Source organism: Terrapene carolina, unplaced genomic scaffold, assembly GCF_002925995.2.
Source record: "Terrapene carolina triunguis isolate 2854851 unplaced genomic scaffold, T_m_triunguis-2.0 Scaffold238, whole genome shotgun sequence".
In the NCBI taxonomy this organism is placed as follows: domain Eukaryota; kingdom Metazoa; phylum Chordata; order Testudines; family Emydidae; genus Terrapene; species Terrapene triunguis.
The window spans coordinates 19,142,535-19,155,506 of record NW_020664589.1 but is presented as its reverse complement, the minus strand read 5'-3'; the positions used below and the strand labels follow the sequence as shown (position 1 = coordinate 19,155,506).

The window sequence follows — 12,972 nt, the reverse complement described above, 5'->3', positions numbered from 1 at the left end:
TACTATACTGAAGGGGCTCGCGCTGTTCCCGCCTTGAGCAGAGGCGGGAGCTGTGGGCCCTCTTCTATCTCACTCCTGCCGGGGGACCACTGGGAGGCCGTGGGGGTTGCTTGGGCCGGCGGTGGGGTGGGAAGGGTTGGCTGGGGCGGGGGAGGTGTAACGGAAACTGTTGTTGCGTGGGACAAGTTTATGAAAGAGGATTAAAAATCAAGGGGTCATGTTGGACTACTGTAGAAAGGTGGAGTTCTGCTGCTGGAGAGCAAGGGGAATTCTGAAATTTGGCCTGGTGGGATTGGAGCTGGTTACAGATGGGGTATGTATTAACTGGTCAGGGGCAAGTGTCTGTGTTTTGAGAAGTGGGCAATGATTTGAAAATGAGAATGAAACAGTAAAAAAAAAATGTAAAAAGTATTAAGCAGTCACTGTGGAAAGCTCTAGAATATGCCAGTGTGTTCCCACTGCAAATTTGTATATTTTATAGTGCCTGTAACTATAGCTGGTTCCTTTGTGAAACACTTAGAAGATGGGTCTATACTCTGAAGGTCTTACAAATGTAGATTTAATATATACCTAGAAAGGGAGGGCCAGTGAAGGATGCAGGTTATAGAGCTATGATTACACAGATACAGTACTCTTCTTTCTTTCTTCTCCCCCAAAAAGCCAAAAAAACCCAAACAACACAATCTTTACAATCTTAGGGCTTTGCTATATCAGAAAAGGTTCGCCAGTTTACATAATTTTTTAAATTATCAAATTAAACTAATCTGATTGAAGTGAGGGTTAATCCAGAGTAAATGCATTTATGCAGGAATTTGCACCAGTTTGACTAGACTGATTTGAAAACAACTTAGTTAAAGTAGCACCACTTTTCTAATGTAGACTAGGCCTGTGTCTAAGGAAGATGTAATGGGTCGGTGAATCAAATAAAGGGGGGAAGAATAAGGATGGTTAATAGTAGTAGTATGAGCATGTTCTTGTGCACATAGCTAGACTATGAAAACCCATGGGTATACAGGTTTGGTTTATTATTTGTTGGCAGCTATTGGAGTCCCTCCTGATTCCCTCACTGTTTGCTCTTTTTGGGGGGGGGGGGGGGAAAGAGACCATTGTGGTTGTGATAGTAGTGGAAATACCAACTTCTATAGAAAATGTAACAGAATTTCCCCCCTATTAGCTGGGACTTTGGTGGCTTTTTGCCTTTATTTGCAGCATGGGGTGCGGCTTACCTGCCAAGATCTGGGCATATCTCTCCTAACTGATTCTCTGCTATTGTAGGGGCCTTGGGCATTCATGGTATCTTAATCTCTCCCCGTTCTGTCCTACTGGCACACAATTTAGTCACCTGAGGACTGAAATGTTTTAGTCTGACTAAAGTGTTTGGGCTTAATATAGTGGTATCCAGGTGAAAATTAATGGCATGTGGCGTACGGGAGGTCAAACTAGGTGTCTAATGGTCCCTTCTGGCCTTAAACTCAATGAAACTAGGAAGTGATGGGGTGCCTATCCCTCACAGACACTAGAGAGATCCACATTCCCTTGCTTTGGAAGTGTGGATTGTGAAATGGCCTTTATGACCTAAACAACACATTAATTAAATATATATGATCAGAAACGTACTAGCCAGAGGCCAGCTGTATGAGCACCTGAGGGGACGATGGGGCATTTCCAGAGGGAAGGTGGCTCCAGGGAATATGTCATTCCTGCCAGAGATGATTTATCCTTGGCACTCATAAAATGCCTTGTCATAAACTCATCATGACTTCAAAGTTCTGCTTTTTGGACCTGTCAGTGCTAGAAGCAAGTGCAACATGCCTCACTGAAAACCTAGAATTTCTCTTGTCCAGTGGTATAAGCTCTTGTTTACTAGTCATGATGGGTTGTGAGGCATTTGACCTTACACTTTGTGTATGATTGTATATTGTCTGTGGTGTACTGTAGACAAGTGTATATTTGGAAGGAAATTACATATTTGTGAAATAAATAGAGACCTATTGTGACAGTCAGCTTTTTAATATGGCAGCTGTTTTAAGCTGCTCAGAGGTTTGGAATGTTAGAGTAAATCCCGAGGCAAGTGGATCTGTGAATAGAGTACAGATGAGATTGTGAAAGATGCTTGCTAAATGCAATGTATCACATTGCTCTGCAGTTGATTGCATTGGCACCATCTCACAAATATGTATATTATATTTTATAATATACAAATGTAATAAAATTTTCTTCATGAGGAGATATAATATATTTTACTGACATATTTTATTGCTTCGATGATGTGACTACACTGTGAAAGCATCCTTGTCATTCAGACTCTTTTTTTTTAAATACCCTACACTAAGGAAGACTTGTGGTTGAAAGGTCATTTTTTGGATTTGGGGGCATTGTATGTAATGGAATACTTGTATTTCCAAGTTTTGTGTGTATTCCTTAGTTTGTCTTTTGGGGACATTGTGTGGTGGGTGTGTTAGAGCCTGCCTTACATGATTGTTCAGATTTTAGCTTTTTAAAAATTTTGTTATTTGGGATCCACTTGAAAATAAAGGAAAATAAAACTGACAAGAAGAAGAGACAAAAAAGTGTTAGTGAAGTTTGTGGCTCTGTTTTTTTTTCTTAGTATTCTCTGTAGGGCAAGTTGTGTAACTATTAAATTTTTGTTTGGGAATATTTCTAAAGTATATTGAACAATTGTTTTGTTGTTTGACTATATTAGTTATTCCAGCCTTCATTATCAGTATATACTGAAAGGGGAAAAAAAGCTTGCTGTATTACTGCAAAACCCAGTAAACGTGCTTTGGCACATGTGTATAGTCCACTCAAAATGTTCTGTATGTAATGAAGACTCAAGCACTTTATGAGGAGTCATTCTTTTACTGCTTCTTGGGTGGTCTAAAAAAGAGTCAGTAGCTTAATGTATATGCACCTTTTATTCTGTAAATTGCAGCCCTGGAAATGACAAATCACCAAAGTCTTTTAACTTTCTAACCCATAGGTCCAGTTTAGATTTTGAACATATGGCTATTATGTGATATGCAGAGTGATCTATCAAGGCTATGCTTTATTAATTTTGAACAGGCTGATTTGTTGACTTCTCTCTCATCACCAATGTCAGAGACCTCCCCATAGCCTTTTAAAGTGTGCTTACGGATTGAAAAATCATAGAATCATAGAATATCAGGGTTGGAAGGGACCTCAGGAGGTCATCTAGTCCAACCCCCTGCTCAAAGCAGGACCAATCCCCAGACAGGTTTTTGCCTCACTATGCTTTAAATAAAAATAAGCATCTTCTTTCTCACAGATCTGTTTCCTGAGTATATTCAGAGTCATATAGGTGCTTACCTTACTGACTGTTAACTTCATTAACACAGAGTTGTCAGTTATTTAAGGTTGCCCAGTGGTATCTCATGCCCTTCCAAAGCACTGAGTTCAGTAAAACTCAAACTCCATTATTCTTTAGCAATACAGAGCATATACCCCTATGGAATACTGAACTGGCTTTATATTGGTTTGTGCATCAACAGAATTTCTAACAAATTTACAATTGTGGAATCTTTACGTGAAGGGGAGCAGTGATGCATACCTTAACTGCACTGTAAGTACCCCTGTAAAACACCCTTCGGATAGGGTTTCAAATTGCGGGGGGAAGGTGTTGGTACTCTTCCAGAGTCCACTCACAAAATAAGCTTTGTCCATGTGAATCCCATAATCAGACACTACTCAGAGTAGATTGTGCAGATATGCCTGTGCTTTCTGAACTCTGCTTGGTTCCCAGTTGTTGTGGCTTGAATGTGTCTATGAGCTCTGCTGAGCTCCTTGGGCTTGACCGTGGAAAATAAATATCTGGCAATATCTCCAAAACATTGTTCAGTTGGATGAAAATGAGATGTCACTCTCATTAAATTGTGCAGATTTGTGATCCTCCCTGTCCATAAGAAATAAAATATTAACAATGTTGGTATTTAAATTAGCATCTTTAGGCATCGGAGTTAACATATCAGTGAGATGAATGGGGCAGTTCACACCTCTGAGTTATTTTATTCTTTGTGGATTTGCATAGATGTCTCTGCATCAGTTACACAGTTAAAATTTTGGAAGTTTTCTTTGTATCCATAATTGCTAGAGGATTAAATTTTTTGTTTGTTTGTTAATGCTTTTTAAATGAAAGATGAGATTCTAAAGAACAAGATAGCAGTTTCAGAGAAGTGCTAATATGCTTTATCTCTGTGTACCAGCTCAATCTGGATCAGGGTACTGCTTCTGTGAGAGATATAGAATGGGTACAGCATGACTTACTGATCAGTCGTCCAGTTTGTAGCAGTGGCTGTTAGAAATAATTTTTTTTTTACTTGCAAACTGAGCAAATTTGCTTAGAAGTCATGGAGGAAAAATAAACGTGGTATCTCTCCAATGAAATGTCAGCGAAACCATTTTCTGCGGATGAAGGAAGAGATAAATTAATATCAATTTATAGGAGTCCCTGTGTAGATGATTTGAGGGAAAGGCTCTCCTCCCCTCCCACTTACTGGAAGGAGGCTTGCTCAGTGATCAAGAGAAGAGTTCCTTTAGTTTCTGGGAGGGAATGAATGGAGAGATACTGTAACGTCTACATAATATTTGGGATGTGTTTGCAGTGATCATTCAAGCTCCGAGAATATGACTCACCTTTAAGGGTGTCCTTCATACTTGCTTGTCTCTGTTATCTCTTTCCATCGGCTACATAAAATCATAGAAATGTAAGGCTGGAAGGGACCTCCAAGAGGTCATTTAGTCCATCCACTTGCTAAAGTGCACATGGAAACTGAGGATTTGCAAGCTGAATTAACCGTGGCTGCGGTTCCTCATAATCTTACACAAATTCTTTTGGGTAATGACTTTTTAAATAAAAACAACGAGGAGTCCTTGTGGCACCTTAGACACTAACAAATTTATTTGGGCATAAGCTTTCGTACTTATAATAAATTTGTTAGTCTCTAAGGTGCCACAAGGATTCCTCTTTGTTTTTGCTGATACAGACTAACATGGCTACCACTTTGAGACTTTTTTAATGTGGCTCAGGCTGTCCTGGGGTCTGGCAGCAGCAAGAAGGAATCGTGTGCTGAAGCCCCAGAGGGGAAAAAGTAAAGTTACAGAAACTGCTGGGGAAATGGGAGAGTGTCTCTTTAATTCCTCTACAGCAGTGGAGAACTGTCTGCTGACAAGGGTGGGTGTGGTTGAGGCCAACTCTTACCCAAGGCTAGAGACAGGCTTTTCTTCAGGGCGGGATGGGAATGTTTTGCCTGATGGTAGGGAGACTGTCCAAGTTGCTGGCTGCCAGGAAGTTGCAGTTAAGCAAGGAACAGGACGCACTCTAAAATGCATAGAAAAATGTGTCCTAGAGGAAAGCCTAGAGAAAAGTGATGGAGTCCTAAAGTCTGTTGTGGTGGATGTGGATTCCATGGGCTCTGTGACTGGAGGCAAACCCAATTCAAAGAGGGAGGAGGGTGCAATGCCTACCAGTATGGGGTCTGTTCTGTCTGTTAGTTGTGAGCCCACAGCTGAACAGGGGACAGATTCCATTCTAGGGAGCACAGGGGTGTATGCCCTAGAGGGGGGCCCAGAGAAGGAAGTTAAGGAGGAATGTGGGGGAGTATAGGGATGTCTCCCCACTAATTACAGGGGAAGGCTTGCCCAGGAAAAATTTGATGGATCTGTATCTGTAATCCCAGGCACCTCACCTGTGGCTCAGGTTTTAAGAGGTAACTGTGTAACTGTTCTCCTGGAGGGGAGCAGCCACACAACTGACCTCCTGGGGACAGAGAGGGGTGACAGAGGGTTCCCCAATCCAGGCCCCACTTTTGCAAAATGTTGTTCCTGCTGTACTTGTGAAAACTAACTCTGTCCCTTTAAGGCAGGGGGAGGGGTTTCTTCCAAGCATTTCAGTGTCAGTGGATATGCTAATGAACCTCCTGAAGAAGGGGAGGAAACCGCCATTTCCCGGACAGATAAACCCCTCCAAGAAGGTTGGTGGTGATTGGACGTCTAACATAGTGAATACCAGTGAAAATGAGGTAGGATTAGAAGAGGCTAAAATAGGGAAAGAACAAGTTAAAAATTACTTAGACAAATTAGATGTCTTCAAGTCACCAGGGCCTGATGAAATGCATCCTAGAATACTCAAGGAACTGACTGAGGAGATATCTGAGCCATTAGCAGTTATCTTTGAAAAGACATGGGTATCTAATAATCACCCATCAGTCATGCCAACAATAATAAATTTCAGGGCTGCAGGTGAACTATTCAAGGAGTACATGTTACTTGATGATGATTTAAAGAAAGTCACGCACTGAACTGGTGGCAGTCACCAGCTAAACACTTGGAACGAGAGTTTCTTGAAGTACTAACTCAGCTTCTGACATAAATAGCCTCTTCTTCAGGGTAGAAAGAATATTTTCTTCATGTGGACTAATTCATTGAAACTTGAGAAATCGATTGGGAGTTGAAAAGTAGGAAACTTGTCTTTCTCTTCGTCTATCAATAAAAATGAGGGAAGGGATAAGATCTACTAGTTTTATAAGTTTAAAGGACAGCCTAACTAATTTATTAGACTGTTTCATTTTCAAGAAATTGAGGTGAATCTCTTAAGTATATTTGAAAATTTTCATAGGCTGACCTGAAATAATCAGTTTAATTCACTGACTACAATTAACCCTTCTGTTCAATAAATGTAGTTATACATGTGAAATGTTTTGATAAGAGGGGTTAATGTATCCAAAACATTTAAGGTTGTTTTGCTTAATAAAATTCCAGTTACCATCCTAATGCAGCTTGACAAAAAGTTAATTATGTAGTAAATAAGCAATGTATCATTCACCATTTTCTAGCATACTAAAAATGTACAATTAACAAGAATCTGAAAACATTAAGCTTCATAATTGTTTAAAATAAACGTAAATAGTTTTTGCTACCTATGAGGGTACACTATAAGATATACTAAATCTAGTGTAAAGGCTTTAGTTATAAATCAATACATTTTAATCATTATATCAGCCAATGAGAATGCACCTCTCTTGAGAAAATAACTGAAGTACAAATGGAAACGTTGATTAAAGTTGATGACTTAAGGAGGCTATCCACTTGGTGATTTAGATAATGATTTAAATTGTTAATTTCAATCACCTTGATTTAAATCAATCCACCCTGATCAAGAATGAAACAAATTTCACAGGAGAGACTGAGGCATCAGAATATCATGTAGTCCAGCAGCTAGGGCAGTCACTTGAGAAATGGCAGATCCCTGTTCAGATCCATGCTGCCTCTTAGGTGGAAGGGGGTCTTGAACTAGGGGGTATCCCACATTCCAGGTGAGTACACTAACCAGTGGACAAACAGATGGGAGGTCGTTGCCCTCATCCTACCTGTCACAAAAATATTGTAGATGCCTAACACCAAGAAAGGGCTTGCAGCTGAGAATCCCCTGCAGAGGGAGGTGCTTCCCTGTAGCCTGGATCTAGGTGCTTATCTCTGAGAGGGGTGGGATTTAGTACATACCCCTTGGCATCTCCCACTGTCTAGCTTATGTGAGGAGCTGCCTAGTGGGTTGTCTTTTGTGAATTCCATTTTGAGGCCCCCATCTCTCCCCATTCATTGTGTAGGGAATCTTAGTGCTGAACTCAAGCTTTGTGCATTCTAGTGATTTTTTTTTTTTAGGCACCTAAAAGTTAATTTTGGCAATGCTCAGCATTGGCATGCCAAAGTTCCATTGCGAATCTAGCCATAAACTGATTACTACTTGCCCTAATTTCGATGGGCATGGAGTACAGTTAATCAGAGTCGTTTTACCAATCTTTTATAGAATTGAAGACTGCTATCAGCCATCTCTTCTTTAGACTAATTATACCCAATTTGTTTAACCTTTCCTCATAGGCAATGTTTTCTAAAGCTTTTATTTTTATTTTTTTGCTCTTCTCTGAACTCTGTTCAGTTTGTTGACATCTGTAATAAAGTGTGGTGCCCAAAACTGGACACTGAGTTTCCCAGCTGAGGCCTCACAAGTGCTGAGTAGTGCAGAACAGTTATCTCCCATCTTATATACGACACTCCTGTTAATACATCCCAAAATTAATTTGCCTTTTTAGCTGTAGCATCACATTGTTGACTCACATTCAATTTGTGATCAACTATACCCCTCAGATCTTTTTATGTAGTTATTCTGCATTTTGTGTTTGTGCTTTTGATTTTTTTCTTTTGTAAGTGTAGTACTTCGTGTTTGTCTTAGTGAATGTAATCTAATTGATTTCAAACCTTTTCTCCAATTTATGAAGATAATTTTGCATTCTAATCCTGTCCTCTGAAGTACTTACAACCCCTCCCAGCTCGGTGTCCTCAACAAATTTTATAAGCATATTCTCCATTCCATTCTCCAAGTCATTAATAAAAAATATTGAATAGCGTCAGAGCCCACTTAATATGTCTTCCCAGCTCAACAGTGAAATATTGATAACTACTCTTGAAGTACAGTCTTTCAACCAGTTGTGCACACAGTAATTTCATCTGGACCATATTTTCCTAGTTTGCTTATGATAATGCTTAATGATCTGGAGGATGGTGTGGACTGCACTCTCAGCAAGTTTGCAGATGACACTAAACTGGGAGGAGTGGTAGATACGCTGGAGGGTAGGGATAGGATACAGAGGGACCTAGACAAATTAGAGGATTGGGCCAAAAGAAACCTGATGAGGTTCAACAAGGACAAGTGCAGAGTCCTGCACTTAGGACGGAAGAATCCCATTCACTGTTACGGACTAGGGACCAAATGGCTAGGAAGCAGTTCTGCAGAAAAGGACCTAGGGGTTACAGTGGATGAGAAGCTGGATATGAGTTAACAGTGTGCCCTTGTTGCCAAGAAGGCTAACGGCATTTTGGGCTGTATAAGTAGGGGCATTACCAGCAGATTGAGGGACGTGACTGGAGCAAAAAAAGCTACAAACATTTCAGCCTTTTCTATATTATCTGTTGTTTGCTCTCCTTCCCTCTTCAGTAGTGGACATACTTTCCTTCATTATTCTCTTACTTCTAATGTATTTAGAGAATCTCTTCTTATTGTCTTATGTACCTTGCTAGTTGTAACTCATTTTATGCCTTAACCTTTCTGATTTGTTTCTACATGCTTGTGCTTTTTTTTTTTATACTAATTCTTAGGAATTTGTCCTTATTTCCACTTTTTTTATGATTCCTTTTTGATTTTCAGGTCATTTAAAACATCCTGATGCAGCTATATGGGTCTCTCACTATTCTATCTTTTCTCTGCATTTGAATAGTTTGCTGTTGTGACTTTTAATCTTGTTCCTTTTAGAAACTGACTGCACTCCTGAACTCCCATTTATCTAAGATTTCCTTCCCAAGGAATCCTATTTCTGAGTTTGTTGAGTCTGATATTACGAAGTCCTTGTCTTTATTCTGCTGCTCATTCCTTTCCTTACAATTATCATTTTTAGTTACTTTCACCCAACTTGACTTCCACCTTCAGATTCTCAACCCGTTTCTCCTTGTTAGTCAGAATCAAATCTTGTCTAGACGCGATAAATCGATCCCCGGACGCGCTCCCCGTCGACTCCGGAACTCCACCAGAGCGAGAGGCGGAAGCGGAGTCGACGGGGGAACCGTGGCCGTCAATCCCGCGCCGTGAGGACAGGAGGTAAGTCGATCTAAGATACGTCAACTTCAGCTACGCTATTCTCGTAGCTGAAGTTGCGTATCTTAGATCGATTTCCGCTCCCCCCCCCCGACCCGTATAGACCAGGCCTTACTTCGGTTTCTAGTAGATAGGTGTCCAGATCTAGAAAAACATCTTTTGAATTGGTCCATTTGTTCCTTTGATTCCATGTCGCCAAAAAGCTTCCAGAACAATGTGTGTTGTGCCCCGTAGGACAATGAATTTAGGCTCTTGAGTTACATGTAAGGCAAATTCCGTATCTTAGTACCCTTCCCTGAGAACTTATGGCTTCCGCATGTTTGTTTTAAACAAGGGAACTGTTAGCTTACATAACTCAGATGTCTCAATGACTTTAAGGATTAGATGGAGAGAGAGAGGTGGTCTATTAGGCAACACTTTTTAAGGAATATAGATTAAAATCAACACCTTAAATTTCTCTTGAAGTACATAAATCCACACCGGGTAGAGGTCAAGCACAGGAGTTTATTACACACAGCGCTGGTGGAGTATCGCCTTGCTTATTAGGCTTAGAGACACTGTCAATCAATTGATTACAATAGAATATATAGATTTTCCATGGGCAGGGGAAAGTGACGGGCTAGGCAGTTCCACACCCCAGGATAGGTTTTGCAGCAAGACAAGATAGCACATTAGCCAATGGTTAACAGGTTACATAATGTCTCCGCCCATGGTCTCAAGTTAGCAAGTTAACATTTAATTAATACTTTGATAAAATGTTATTAGTATAAAATATATATATTGAATTCTGATATGGCATCCATAGGAATGGAGCAACTCCTTTGATTGTCCAACAGGTACATTCCTAGGGGTTAAAGCAAAGAAACAGTGAAAGTATATGGCAATAAAGATTGTCTCCTTTATGTCTTAAGTCAAGCATTGGTCCCTGGGAAGAGAGTTGGAAGGATGCCATATCTTATACTGACATGTGCCAACTTTTCATAAACTCAAGGTTGGATCTATGGGAAGAACGTTTCCCTACAGAAGAGACTAACACAATAGGAACAGGGATCCTTTGTTCAATTTGAAACATTGGATGAAACATAATTATTCAGTTATTGCTTCAACATCTGGCAGTTCTACTGACCAAGCATATCTTTAGCAAAGGCAATGTTATCTTGTTTACCCCAGCTTTCTCTTAGCTGATCACTATTTGCTGGGCCTCTGGTCTCTTGACCATACTCTGGACTTTGAGTCTGGAGGACCAATGAGAATCCTATGTAGCTCAGAGAATGCAGATGCAATATACTCCCTGTAAGAAATGGTGCTTGTAGTAAGATGAGGCCCTGAAACATAAACTCTTGTGTCAAAGGCCCAGTCTGAGGCCTAAAGCCTGAACCAAAGTACTTCCAGGCATTGCTAAGCAAAAGCTGGGCTGTGAGCCAGAGGCAGATCCCACTCACAGAAGTTGGCAAGAAGAGGGCTGCTAGAAGCAGGTGCATCCACATATAAGTGCTAATCAGAGGAACTTGTGCCAAGATGGCACCTGGACATCCGGATACGAGGACACTCCACAGAGATAACAAGGAACAGGCAGGTGCATCTTAAGGACAGGGTCAAAAGGACAGCATGATGGATAGATCTGTTTGTTTGAAACAACATGATCAAAGGGGGAGGCAGCACCCTAATGAGTCAAGGGGCTGTACCTCAATACGTCAGTAGGAATGAGTAATCTGTCCTGTAACTGTATAAAAATAGGTCCCGGAGTGCACATCTTTGTCTGGCCTGGGGGCAGTGGAAAGTCCCGCCACTGAGTGAGCCGGTCCATTGCCAGGGGGGCACACATTCGTAGTATGTCTTGTAGCGTCTACGGGAAAATATTACTGTGCTTCGTTTGACAATAAACCTGGCTCGGGTTCCTTCGTACCTTACTAGAGTCTGTGTGGTCTTTGGGGGTTCTCTCAGGGTTTGCTGTGTCAGCTATCTGTGCAGAACTGGGGCAGCACACAGAGGGAAGACGCACGCAGCCGACTGTTATCATCATCGAACAAGAGCAGAGCACCAGACCAGTAGCTACTGACAACAGTGCTCAGCAAATAGATTACCAAGTTGAGCACCTAAAGTTCTAGGTCCATCAGGGGTACCAAAGAAGAGGATGTAGCCTCCTGGCCAAGCATAAATTTTAAGTAATCTTGACCACTGCCACTACCTGAACTTTGATTGGCAGCTGCAGGTCCATCAGGACTCCCACCTTACAAACCTGAATAATAAAAGGCAGACAAATTCTCATAATAGAGGGGGCAGCTATTATCGCCAGTTCTCCCAAACCATCAGTATCACCTCAGTCTCATCTGGCTTAAAGTGCAATCAACTTACCCTCTGCAAGTTCTCATCTCAACAAGACACTAAGAGGCAGCTTACTAGCCGGACCTAATGAAACAAACATAAAGATGAGTGCCTTCTGCATACTGGAGAAACTGTGGTCCAGACCACTCTTGGGGTAGATGAGCAAATACCAGAACCAATACAAAGCAAATACCAGGGCCTGAATCCTTTCAACAAGAAAAGAACTGAGCCACTTCAAAAACTATTCCTTCCATCCCTGTCAATGTCCACAGTTGTTGACCAGAAGGTGGTGGTGGCACAGTATCAGAGGTGCTGAGCAAATTAAAATCAGAATGAATATCTGGTTCTTGTAATTTGCCAGCAGGAGATCCACCAATATCTTATTGGTATCTTAACGTAAGAACGGCCATACTGGGTCAGACCAAAAGTCCATCTAGCCCAGTATCCTGTCTTCTGACAGTGGCCAATACGAGGTGCCCCAGAGGGAATGAACATAACAGGTAATCATCAAGTGATTCATCCTCTGTCACCCATTCCCAGCTTCTGGCAAACAGGCTAGGGACACCATCCTTGCCCATCCTGGATAATAGCCATTGATGGACCTATTCTCCATTAATTTATCTAGTTCTTTTTCGAACCCTGTTATAGTCTTGGCCTTCACAACATCCTCTGGCAAGGAGTTCCACAGGTTGACTGTGTGTTGTGTGGAAAAAATACTTCCTTTTATTTGTTTTAAACCTGCTGCCTATTAAACCTCTGTAGTCTCCATACAATACCCGGGTTTAAAACTATATCGATCATGGTCAAAGAAATCTAAGGACTCTGCCCCACTACTTTCTTGATAACCTTTCCCATTAAAGGGAATTAGAGATTTGACATTAATTAGTTTGACTATCAATGCCCAGAGATAGTTTATTGAATAAGAGCCCAACAGTTACTTTCTGGCAGAAATAAACAAGCAGAGATGACATCAAATTTTCCTCTCC

At 41.1% G+C, this 12,972-nt stretch overlaps 1 protein-coding gene across 1 annotated transcript in view; it reads left to right on the top strand.

The window, feature by feature from the left end:
* The first annotated feature begins 292 nt into the window (after nt 1-292).
* GARNL3 (GTPase activating Rap/RanGAP domain like 3) overlaps nt 293-12,972 on the top strand; it is a 212,543-nt gene continuing 199,863 nt past the window's right edge. Inside the window, exon 1 of the mRNA XM_024201166.1 lies at nt 293-313. The gene's annotated coding sequence lies outside the window, so the exon portion shown is untranslated. The remainder of the gene's footprint in view (nt 314-12,972) is intronic.